Here is a 12,902-nt window from a genome sequence, read left to right as displayed (position 1 = left end):
GAAGATGCTTACAGCTCAGATATTGCAGTGGCAAGCTGTAACCCCATAACAGTTATTTCATAGTCTGGGCTGTATTACTGCTACTCACACACACGTGGATACCACAATGATTTTAACATTTCCTATTCCTAGCCCATGTTGTCGCTGTGGATGGTTTCAGTTCTCTTTTTGAACTGCATGCCACACATTTCTCAGTCTTATTTCCTCTTACGTATCTATTGGTCTTGAGCAACTTTGACTACAAGAGAACATAATTCAGGCAGCAATAAGGTTAACTGAGAATTCTATAATTTAAATAGAAAATTACGTACTCAGGGTCACAGGTGGAATTTAAGGGGAAGTTTATTTAAGAAGAGATCCAGGAAGCATTTCCTAACTCAGATTGTTGCAGATTCAAAATACTGAGTCATGCAAGTGAAGTGGAAACTTTGCCTAAAAGGTTTTTTATCTAAATGAGAGATGGGAGTGATATAGACTTTAGGTAGCAAAATGAGCATGATGGGCAAAAAGGTCTCCTTTTATTTGTCAAATCTTTTATGTTCTTTTGCATATTCTACAAAAGAAGGGGATGTGGATAAAGCTAATGCCATGAGGCAATTTTTTTTTTCTTTTCCATTTTCACCTTCTTCCAATGACTAGTCTCGCCACACCATCCCCACTACATCAATAACTCCTACCACATCAACTGGAGTGGCCAATGACAAGTCCACCTCTAACCATCATGACTGAAGACCAAGTAAGGAGACAACTGAAGCAGATACCTACATGAAAAGCTGCAAGACTCAATGGAGTCAGTCCTTGACCTCATAAAGACTCTGCTGACCAGCTTTGTGTTGTCCTCTGGTACCTGTTCAGTCTGTCCCTAAGGCTTCAGAAAGTGCTACTGCCAGGGAAAACTTCCTGTATTGTTCCTGTTCCAAAGAAGGCAGGCGCTTCTTCACCTAATGACTACAGACCAGTGGCACTTACGTCTCATGTCATGAACAGCTTTGAGAGACTGGTCCTGGACTATATGAGTCATCTTGTGGTAGAGCACCCGGAACCACTGCAGTTTGCCTATCGGACAAAGTTTGGAGTGGAGGTTGCAAATATTTATCTGCTCCACAGGTCTTAGTCTTACTTAAACAAAGCTGGCAGCTATGTGAGGATTATGTTTGATTTCCCAAGTGCCTTCAGTACTACCCAGTCATCCCTGTTAAAGGGTAAACTCAGAGAGATGCAGATGAATGAGCCTGTGTTGTCCTGGATAATGGACTGTCTGTCAGGCAGACCACAGTTTGTGAGGCTCAATGACTGTGTTTCTGATACAGATGTGGGCAACACTGGAGCACCATAAGTAACAGTCCTGTCTCCTTTTCTCTTCATTCTGTACACCTCAGACTGTACATAAAACACCAGGTCATGTCACATGCAGAAATTCTGAGTTGATTCCACACTTATGAGGTGTATTGATATTGGGGATTAGACAGAGTAGAAGAGTCAGGTGGAGGAGTTTTTTCCTTGGTGCAAAGAGAATTGTTTGCATCTTAACATCAGCAAAACCAAAGAACTGGTTATTGACTTTCGTCACACCAAAGAGCCTCTGTGTCTGGTCAATATTCAGGGATTGGATGTAGAGGTGATGCACTCCTACAAGTACTTGAGAGTCCACATTAATGAGAAGTTAGGCTGGTCCCAAAACACAGAGAAACTATATAAGAAAGGACAGTGCTGGCTCTTTTTCCTTAGGTTATTGTGTTCTCCTAACACGGCAAGTGACATCCTTTACATTGTCTATAACTCTGTGATAGCCAGTGTAATTTTTTTATGCTGTGTTATGCTGGGCTGGTAACATCACCTCAAGAGAGTCCCACTGAACCAATAAACTAATTAAAATGGCAGCCTCAGTTATGAGATGCACTCTGGGTCCCTTGGAATTAGTAGGAAAGGAGAGAATTGAAACAAAACTGAGTGTCATTATGAACAATGTTGCACATTCTCTCTCTGACACACTAACACTGAGGACTTTCAGTGAATTATTCAGTGGAAGTGTGTCAAGAAACGCTACTGGGGCTCCTTTATAATAACTGCAATACTTCTGCACAATGTTTCACTGTGAATGTGGCAGCCAACTGAGAAGTTTTCTTTCTATTTAAATTTTCTTCCTTTTAGTCATTCTGGTGTGTGTTCAGACAATAATCTATCTATCTATCTATCTATCTATCTATCTATCTATCTATCTATCTATCTATCTATCTATCTATCAGATAGGGGGTGCTGTTGTCCCCTTGAACCCTCAGATCAGTCGCCAGACACCAGGTAAAAGTCCAAATATTGACTTTATTATAATTATACAGTGCACAAAGCACCCTTTTCTCCACAATACTCATACAATAACCAATTCCACAATACAATAATCTATCCTTCACTCTCAGACGTGTTGCCACCCTGTCACCCAGCTGAGCTCATCATCTGGGATCTCCCACAGTCTTTTATAGTCTGTGACCCAGAAGTGCTTCTGAACCCGCAGTCCATGTGACTTCCTAGCACTTCCGAGTCAGATCAAAAGTCCTCTTCTTCATCCCGGAAGTACGTCATTTTCCTTGTCGCTGTGACTAAGACATACTTCTGGGTTATAGGGCACATAACAGTCCTTGCGCCTCCCTGCAGCGTCCTCTAGGGGCCCCTGTGGTATCCAGCAGGTCTATGGATGAACACTCCAATGTCCATAATTCCCTGCTGGCATTCGGGGCACCTCCATGCTGCAGGGAGGGCTCCACCTGGCGGCCTGGCGGCATTGGCCAGGATGACTGGCCGCCATTGTCCACACTGTTTTTTCAGCCAGATCTCTGCTAAAGATGTACTCTGTATGTGAAACTGTCTGGATCCTGAAGCAGCTGACAAAGCTGTCTGAGGCTGTCACAAGAAGCACTACATAAGAATAAATTGACATGAATTGAAATATTGTGATGCACCTCTTCAAAAATTAGAAAACTTACTCTATACTCTGTCATTTCTCAGTTTGCAGCTCTGTTATGATGCTGCCAGCACTCTTCCATGGTTGATTAAATTACAGCCAAGTTGTTGCAACTGGCATGTGGGACCCTTTTAAATTTCAAAGATGTTATATATTAAATTATGCAGTATATCTCATTTAATCTTTGTCAGTCTTGCACTTCAGTTGGAAACATGGCAGTGGTGAAATCTGTACTGGCAGTTTCTTTATTTGGAGTGCCCTGGGCCATTTTGCTGCTTGAGAGAACATATTCCAAAGACCGGTAATTTATAGTGCAATCTCTATGGACATAAGACAACCAATAATAACAAATTGACAATAAAAGTGAAAACAATATACAGGATAACAAGAATCTTTGTGTGAAGCTGTCTCATGGATTGGACTCTCCTGCAGATAAATGTGAAATTGTGCAATGGATGGAAAATAAATATTTTGGTAATACTTAAGTTTAGGTACTGTAAAAATGCATCTATTATTCACTTACTATTACTTAACAAAACAGTTACAAACGCTTGTTTTAGTTTTAATAACACTAGTTATTCATCTATGCAATGTGGCCTAATAAAATAATGTAACTTTGGAATGGTCAGATGTGGCCTAACTAGGATATGTTTCTCATTATATTGCATATTTGAGTATAAGACATATGAACCCTTCAAAGTCACAATTAGTTATACCTGCAGGTCAATATGCCACATTGCACAAAGTTGAATGACCACTTTACTGATGATTTTTAAATGTTAGTAAGATCAAAAGTAGCTTTTGTTAAGGTCTTGTTATATAATAGTAAATTAGTAATACAGGAATTTTTGCAATACCTAAACTAAAGTCTTGCCAGTATTTTCAGTTGTTATGCTTGTTCCATTACCTAATCGTAAGTTCTTGCTTTTGGGATTTGATATCCCACTGTTTTTCCACATGATAAAGAAGCTGATGGGGATAAACAGTGTGGAGCTTTTAGTCTTGCAGTTTTTATCTTCCTAAAATATATGTGGACAAGGTTTAAAATTTCTTATTCAACATGCTTTATAAGATGGATGTTTTGTTTACTTTTACTATTTTTAATAAGTGATTTTTTTCATCCACTCTTCCATCCATTTCCTCACTCTTATTGTTTTCAGTTTGGATAGAATAAAGCAGTCTATAGGCTGATGCCAAATAATGAAATCTCATCACAGTGAACAAAAAGGCCACAATAAAATTTTAAATGTATTTTATTTTTTGGAAAGAATGAAAATTAATGTTTCATTTTTGGATTCATCAATAACTTTTTATGCTCTTGAATATTTCCATTCTCCTATAGATTTATCTAGTTTAGTATTAATAAGCTAATGCCTTTAACAGTAAAAGCTACCTATCGGTATATGAAAAATCTGCAAATTCTTGGCAATATTTCATAAAGGTTTGCAACTGAAATAAAGTGAGATGGTTTCATATACTGGGTGATTTCATCTTGATGCCTATAATTAAAAACAGAATTATTAGAAATATAGTATACTATTGTCTCCAGCAGGGGGTGCTTTCTCCCTGGTATTGTACTCCATAGTTACCATCAGCTGCATTCCCCACTGAAGAACTGGATGGCTTCTCTTTGGCCTGGACATGAATGTATAAATGATTATACTTCAATGCATATCGAGAGTGACAGCTGCATTTTAAAGCATTATATATATATATATATATATATATATATATATATATATATATATATATATATATATATATATATATATATATATATATATATATATACTAGCAAAATACCTGCGCTTTGCAGTGGAGAAGTAGTGTGTTAAAGAAGTAATAAAAAAGAAAAGGAAACATTTTGAAAATAACGTAACATGATTGTCAATGTAATTGTTTTGTCACTGTTGTGAGTGATGAGTGTTGCTGTCATATATATATATATATACATACACACATATATAAACATCTATATATATATATACATACACACATATATAAACATATATATATATATACATATACAAACCGGATTCCAAAAAAGTTGGGACACTATACAAATCGTGAATAAAAACTGAATGCAATGATGTGGAGGTGCCAACTTCTAATATTTTATTCAGAATAGAACATAAATCACGGAACAAAAGTTTAAACTGGAAAATGTATCATTTTAAGGGAAAAATATGTTGATTCAGTATTTCATGGTGTCAACAAATCCCAAAAAAGTTGGGACAAGGCCATTTTCACCACTGTGTGGCATCTCCCCTTCTTCTTACAACACTCAACAGACATCTGGTGACCGAGGAGACCATTTTCTCAAGTTTAGAAATAGGAATGCTCTCCCATTCTTGTCTAATACAGGCCTCTAACTGTTCAATCATCTTGGGCCTTCTTTGTCGCACCTTCCTCTTTATGATGCGCCAAATGTTCTCTATAGGTAAAAGATCTGGACTGCAGACTGGCCATTTCAGTACCCGGATCCTTCTCCTACGCAGCCATGATGTTGTGATTGATGCAGAATGTGGTCTGGCATTATCTTGTTGAAAAATGCAGGGTCTTCCCTGAAAGAGATGACGTCTGGATGGGAGCATATGTTGTTCTAGAACCTGAATATATTTTTCTGCATTGATGGTGCCTTTCCAGACATGCAAGCTACCCATGCCACATGCACTCATGCAACCCCATACCATCAGAGATGCAGGCTTCTGAACTGAGTGTTGATAACAACTTGGGTTGTCCTTGTCCTCTTTGGTCCGGATGACATGGCGTCCCAGATTTCCAAAAGAACTTGAATCGTGACCGTCTGACCACAGAACAGTCTTCCATTTTGCCACACTCCATTTTAAATGATCCCTGGCCCAGTGACAACGCCTGAGCTTGTGGATCTTGCTTAGAAATGGCTTCTTCTTTGCACTGTAGAGTTTCAGCTGGCAACGGCGGATGGCACGGTGGATTGTGTTCACTGACAATGGTTTCTGGAAGTATTTCTGAGCCCATTCTGTGATTTCCTTTACAGTAGCATTCCTGTTTGTGGTGCAGTGTCGTTTAAGGGCCCGGAGATCACGGGCATCCAGTATGGTTTTACGGCCTTGACCCTTACGCACTGAGATTGTTCCAGATTCTCTGAATCTTCGGATGATGTTATGCACAGTGGATGATGATAGATGCAAAGTCTTTGCAATTTTTTGCTGGGTAACACCTTTCTGATATTGCTCCACTATCTTTCTGCGCAACATTGTGGGAATTGGTGATCCTCTACCCATCTTGGCTTCTGAGAGACACTGCCACTCTGAGAAGCTCTTTTATACCCAATCATGTTGCCAATTGACCTAATTAGTGTTTATTGGTCTTCCAGCTCTTCGTTATGCTGAAATTTACTTTTTCCAGCCTCTTATTGCTACTTGTCCCAACTTTTTGGGATTTGTTGACACCGTGAAATTTTGAATCAACATATTTTTCCTTTAAAATGATACATTTACTCGGATTAAACGTTTGATCTGTCATCTACGTTCTATTACAAATAAAATATTGACATTTGCCATCTCCACATCCTTGCATTCAGTTTTTATTCACAATATGTTTAGTGTCCCAACTTTTTTGGAATCCGGTTTGTACATACATATCTACATATATACATATACACACACACACACACACATATATATATATATATACACTCTTTGGGGCACGAGCAACTGTTGCTGGGGGTACCAGAATCCATCAAGGAAGAAAAATGAAAAACATTATTTGTACAAAATCTTAATTTATTTATCCATTCCTGAATAATTAAATGGGCAGGCTATTTCGTATCAGTGCAATACGCTGTTTGTTAAAACGGATGACTCCCACTCTTACGTGCAAGTCTGCGTGGATATTATGAACTATCGTATCTGTTCAAGTTCTATTTAAATTTTAAATAGAAGGAATTTTTATTTAGTCGACAGAAATATCTTTGGTAAGAATGTAAGTTAAATGTAGGCATCATTACATACATTTTTCTTCACCATACAAATATAAAGAGTAAATTCTCCTTACATTCCAACCAAAGATATTTGTGTCGACTAAATGGAACTTGAAAAGATATATTTTTTCGAATGTGATCGCGCAATTCAGATCGAGTTGACGCGCACCGACGCATCGAGCCCGCATGCTATTGTGGTTTCGCCTGCGTACCTCAATAAGTTATCCTCCCCTCGCTCTTACTTTTTTACCGTTCATCTAATGAATACAATGAGTATGGCTTTAACAAAACAATCATTGATGGCGAATAAAGTATCCATTATTCATAAAGTTTCAATTGGTGATCTGTCTATCTGCATTAACCCCATATTTTTTCATACGTCTCAAACCAAGGGGATGCGAGGGTAAAATGAATCGGGAAGCGCACGTACATACTCAGTGCACCCCCTCTCGGGAATCGAACCTTGGAGCTAGAGGTGAAGTCTCTACCATTGCGCCAGAGCGTGTGGTTTGTCTATTTGAGAGTATGTAGACTGGGGTATATATATATATATATATATATATTTGCAGCGGAGAAGTAGTGTGTTAAAGAAGTTATGAAAAAGAAAAGGGAACATTTTAAAAATAACGTATCATGATTGTCAATATACAGTAATTGTTTTGTGAGTGTTATGAGTGTTGCTGCCATCAAGGATTTGATTATCATTATTTCTTTCAATCAGGTTCGTATTTGTAGGATGTGTTGTGTTCAAGTTACATTCCGTGTTTGTCAATCGTTGTAAAGATAACAGGTTTCATTCATCGATTCGTTTCTTACTGCATCAATAAACAGCTCGTCTTCCTCTTTATCTGAGATGTGACACACTGCATGCACGGGTTTTTTTTTACACTATCTTCGTTTAGCGGGACATTCACTTTTTCCACCGTGTGCTTTGTTTCCGCAGTAGCTGCACTTATGAATATGCTTGTATGTATCACACGCTTCATATTTTTTTGCTGCCTTCTCAATTGTGTAATTCAGTTTTTGTTCAGCACTCTTTGGAACTGTTGCTTTTTGTCTGTGCACTGTGTCATTTCATGTGAGCCGCTCGGTGTACGTGCATGGAAGGTTTCCAGCTGTGCTGGTGCCATCTCGTGCGATGTCCACGGCTGTATTTAATGTTAACTAAGACCCGGCACTTAAAAGTTTCTCTCGCAGTTTCGCTGAGTTTGTGGCAAACACCACCCTGACCATCTCATCTTCCTCTGCATAAGCACAGTCCTTCACCCGTGAATATTTAGCGGCAGTGTTTCTATTGGATTGCCGCTGACGGATGGCCTTATATGGGCAGGCACTAAATTACGTGGAGGCGTAACTCCATCCCACGGGCATCGAGCAGAAGTCTATTATAGTATATGGACGAAAAAATAGGTTCCAGTTATGACCATTACGCTTAGAATTTCGAAATGAAACCTGCCGAACTTTTGTAAGTAAGCAATAAGGAATGAGCCTGCCAAATTTCAGCCTTCTACCTACACGGGAAGTTGGAGAATTAGTGATGAGTGAGTGAGTGAGTGAGTGAGTGAGTGAGTGAGTGAGGGCTTTGCCTTTTATTAGTATATATATATATATATATATATATATATATATATATATATATATATATTGTGAAGAATGGCCAGCTATATATTCCGGACCACACCTCCAAGCCACCAGATGGAGCCCTCCCAGCAGCATGGAAATTCCCCGAATTCCAGCAGAGCCTCATGGACATTGTAGTTTTTATGGAGAACCCTGCTGGATACCATGGGGGCCACCAGGAACTGCTATAGGGAGGCTTGGGGAGTACTTCCTGATCACGTGAACAGTAGGAACGACGTACTTCCGGGGTGAAGAAAAGACTTTGTATCCGACCTGGAAGTGATAAGGAATCTCATGGACTGTAGGGTGGATTCACTTCCGGGTCAGGAGATATAAAAGGACCATAGGAAGTTCCAGACGCTGAGCTGAGCTGGGTGATAGGTGGGCAATGCATCTGGGAGTGGAGGATTGTGATTTATTGAATTCGAATTGTTTATTGAGAATGGTGGAGTGGTGGTGCTTTGTGCGCTTTATTACTATAATAAATAATAATTATTGAACTTTTTACCTGGTGTTTTGGCGTGGTACCTATGGGTTCAAGGGAGCGATAGTGCCCCACTACTGCTACAATATATATATATACAGTATATACTAGCAAAATACCCGCGCTTCGCAGTGGCAAAGTACTGCATTAAAATTTTTATTAAGAAGAAAATTAAACCTTTTTAAACTGAGGGAAAATATGCCAATAATTATTTGTTAAGGATCTCTTTGTATACCATGTTGTCAGTTCGGCCCTCCGGTTGTAACATGACCAAGCTGTGCGCTGAGCTTACTCTTAAGGATGCAACGTACAGTTGGCCATGTGAACAGTTATCTTGTTTCACATCTCAGAGCTTGGATTGCTGCTGTCATAATCAGTTTGAGTTTCATGGTTTGTTTCAATTACGACAGTATTTGCAGGATTTGTTGTGTTGAACACATCTGTCAAGTGTTGTAAGCACACAACCGGTTTCATCGATAAAATCACATCCAGCTTTTGAGAGTTTAAACATTCATAAACATCAAAGTGTCCACTACTGAAATCATCGCCTGTGAATCTAAGATGTTTAAGAGGCATTGGCGGTTGTCGAAAGTTGTAAAATAGTTGGCCATTTCGGTACACTTGAAAGCAACAACCGAACAATTCAGTGGCAGTCATCAACTCACATGCAGAACCATAGGTGAAGGGCTTAAGCATTTCACTCTTATAGTGCTCCTGTGTAGTATAATTATCTCCTGTACCGTCATCAGTCTACACCTTGAACCTGTCCCAGTCATTCAATACATAAGACACAATGTTCCTCTGGATATCAAGAGTGAGCCTGATATGGCCATGCAATATGATCATCTCGATAGACATGGTAATGGGGGTTGAAATGATAAAGGAAATGGGTATCTGAGCAATGTAAAGTAAGTGTAAAATACCTATACAATAACTATAATTGTAATAAAAAACAATAAAACAGCGGAGAAGCCCTGGATTAAACAAAAAGGCTGTAGTTATCAGTAGGGAGACGTGAATCCCGTGGCGAAGCAAGGAAGGGAATGTAGAGACCGGAGCGACGGACAGTCTTATATAGGCAGTCAGCCAACAACGTGGGAGGCGTTGGGATGGGGGACCCAACGCCGCCTCACACTGCGACCGAGCTGCAGGCTATGGACGTATATATGTACGTAAGTAGGATTCAGTTAGCGTTGGGAATCCGTGTACCAAATTTCTTGAAGATGGGCCCATAAGTAACAAAGACTGTTGAAAAGTTCAATATGGCGGCCGACAGTGGCATCATACCACCGAAATAAATACGTACATTGGTTTCGGTTAGCTCAAGGAAGCCGCCTACCAAATTTCGAGAAGATGGGGCCATAAATAAGAAAGGTCAACATGGCGTACGTTGTTGACCGCTATGACCATTACGCGTAGAATTTCTAAATGAAACCTGCTAACCTTTTGTAAGTAAGCTGTAAGGAATGAGCCTGCCAAATTTCAGCCTTCTACCTACATAGGAAGATGGAGAATTAGTGATGTTGGAAAGTTCAATATGGCGGCTGACAGTGGCGTCATACCACCGAAATAAGTATGTACATTGGTTTCGGTTAGCTCAGGGAAGCCACCTACCAAATTTCGTGAAGATGGGGCCGTAAATAAGAAAGTTCAACATGGCGGACGTTGTTGACCGTTATGACCGTTATGACCGTTATGCGTAGAATTTCGCAATGAAACCTGCTTAACTGTTGTAAGTAAGCTGTAAGGAATGAGCCTGTCAAATTTCAGCCTTCTACATCCACGGGAAGTTGGAGAATTAGTGACGTTGGAAAGTTCAATATGGCGGCCGACAGTGGTGTCATACCAATGAAATAAGTACGGACATCGGTTTCCGTTAAAAGTTCAATATGGCGGCCGACAGTGGCATCATACCACTGAAATAAGTACCAAATTTCAGCCTTCTACCTACATGGGAAGTTGGAGAATTAATGACGTTGGAAAGTTCAATATGGCGGCTGACAGTGGCGTCATACCACCGAAATAAGTATGTACATTAGTTTCGGTTAGCGCAGGGAAGCCACCTACCAAATTTCGTGAAGATGGGGTTAGCCTTCTACCTACACGGGAAGTTTGAAAATTGGTGATGTTGGAAAGTTCAATATGGCGGCCGACAGTGGTGTCATACCATCGAAATAAGTAAATACAGCGGTTTCGGCTAGCGCAGGGAAGCCGCCTACCAAATTTCGTGAAGATGGGGCCATAAATAAGAAAGTTCAACATGGAGGATGTTGTCGACCGTTATGACCGTTACGTGTAGAATTTCAAAATGAAACCTGCTTAACTTTAGTAAGTATGCAGTAAGGAATAAGCCTGCCAAATTTCAGCTTTCTACCTACATGGGAAGTTGGAGAATTAGTGATGAGTCAGTGAGTGAGTGAGTGAGTGAGTGAGTGAGTGAGGGCTTTGCCTTTTATTATTTTTATATATATATATATATTTTTATTTTATTTTTTTTTTTTTAACAATATTTCTCTTGTCTGATTATTTCCTTCGTGGTTACCGGAGAGATATATGTACAGGTTCAATAAGGAACACAACCCCAGGGAGAAAGCGACCCCTACTGGAGACAAAACAAAAGTGGTTGCCTGATGCAATCCCTTTCCTTGAATCAAGGAGCTGAAAGGGGTATTGAAAGACCTCTTGTGTGGCGATGGAGCAATGGATTGCAATGGTCAGAAAATAAAAGAAAAAGTGATAGTAAAGTACAGAGTGACAGTAAATGTGATTGTAAAGTACTTGTGTAGTAAGTGAGGTTAGGGAAAGAGCAGATCATGGGATTCTTACAATTTATCCCTAAACCCTGGACAGTGAGGGTAATGGGAGTACAAATACATACAACAGTTTAAGACTGCAGAAGGAAGAAAATGTAATTTTCTTCTGAAAATTGTCTTAACTGTAAAATTGAATCTATCAAGTCTTTCATTTCAGTGCTTAGACAATACTGAAAACTTGCAAGAAGAAAGTGACAAAGCAGTTGCCATGCACCTAATATTTTGTTCATGCAAGAGTTATAACCTGCATTACATTTTGATTAAAATGGCCTACTGTGCTGGAAATTCAGATAGCCACACCTGGGCTAAAGGGTACCACCACCCTCAGACTACCTGAACATATGTGAGTTTGAATTTTAGTACTAAATACCAAGTCAATAGATGTTTGTTATTAGTCCATTTATTGGATAAAGTGATTTTTATGCCCATGAAACTCTGCTATCAGACAAAAATAGTGGAGTTAAATAATTAAGAGAATAAGTTCACAAGCTGTACTTGTTATTTGCTTTATTACAATATTTTCGCTATGTTTCTTTCCTTAGTAGCAATAGAAATGCTACATTAATGCTACTCGCTTAAATAAGACTACTTTTAAATATTTTTAGTGTGATATGGTTATCCAATTGATTGGTCATGTTATTTAAGTCTTAATTTGTGTGTTAGGTTAATTGTCATTTTTGAATGGGCCTTCTGTGAGTTGAATGTAGTTGTTTGTGTTCACCCTGCCCAGGATTGGTACCTTCTTGAGTTGAATCTGAAGCTGACAGGGTAGTCTTCTAGTTGTCTGAACTGGATTTAGCTGGTTACAAAATGTTAAATCATGTGATGCTAACGTTTACAGATTTGTCTCATAACAGAGTTTGCCTCTTTGTATTGCCTTTACAACTAAGTGATCTGGACAAGGCATTCTCATTAATAATTCATGAAGTCTGGATGCATAACTAATGAATGCATGACAGCATGCTTAAAGAGCTTTGTGGAACCACACATATCTCATTATATGCTGAGACTTATGAGAGAGACACATGTATGAGAGTTTTCTATTTACGGTTGCTTGAGAGGTCA

This window comes from Polypterus senegalus, chromosome 11 (assembly GCF_016835505.1).
Source record: "Polypterus senegalus isolate Bchr_013 chromosome 11, ASM1683550v1, whole genome shotgun sequence".
In the NCBI taxonomy this organism is placed as follows: Eukaryota; Metazoa; Chordata; class Cladistia; order Polypteriformes; family Polypteridae; genus Polypterus; species Polypterus senegalus.
The sequence above is the reverse complement of the archived record's forward strand: the minus strand, read 5'-3'. Positions refer to the sequence as shown.